General features: G+C 39.3%; 1 pseudogene; it reads right to left on the reverse strand.

Moving 5' to 3' along the window:
* Positions 1-593, reverse strand: part of LOC107660238 (ewing's tumor-associated antigen 1 homolog) — an 8,455-nt pseudogene that overhangs the window by 820 nt on the left and 7,042 nt on the right.

Below are 593 nucleotides of genomic sequence, written 5' to 3' on the forward strand. Positions count from 1 at the left end.
AGATGCTAATGGTCTAATCAGATTCAATGATCTATGCTAAGCTACAGCTAAAAGTGCTACCGCCAGACCCGGATATCGGCTGAATGGATTCGAAAACGGTAAAACTCAACTGTTTAACTCTAGGGGAGTTGGAAAATGGGCCTATTTTCAAAAATAGTGGAGTGTTCCTTTAAGGGACCTAAAATATGGTCATGCAGAACAAGGCATGCATATATAGTAATATGCATGCTAATAAGCAACTAGTTAATAGTGAGAATTGGTCTCTAAACTAAAGTGTTACCAATATTCAAGTCTTCATAAGTTGCACTATAGTTCTGTGAAAGAAACAAACCAAAAATGATTTACACTCTGATCCATATTTCCCAACATTGTATCTCTAAAGTCTCATTCAGGTTTCCAAACTCTCAAACTTGCATGGTTTAACACTAAGGACACTCATAACCAATCGCAGACTGCCAAGTTTGAAAATGTGCAAGTGAAAACGAGATTTAAGATTGATGGCAAGGGACATATTTTCAGGACCGGTGTTAACGTCTCGGTTACGTATGGTAACCCTCGTTCCCTGAAGGAGGGAAAGGCGACGTCACGTTGGA

The sequence above is a fragment of the Sinocyclocheilus anshuiensis genome, unplaced genomic scaffold (genome assembly GCF_001515605.1).
Source record: "Sinocyclocheilus anshuiensis isolate Anshui unplaced genomic scaffold, SAMN03320099.WGS_v1.1 scaffold475, whole genome shotgun sequence".
NCBI lineage: Eukaryota > Metazoa > Chordata > Actinopteri > Cypriniformes > Cyprinidae > Sinocyclocheilus > Sinocyclocheilus anshuiensis.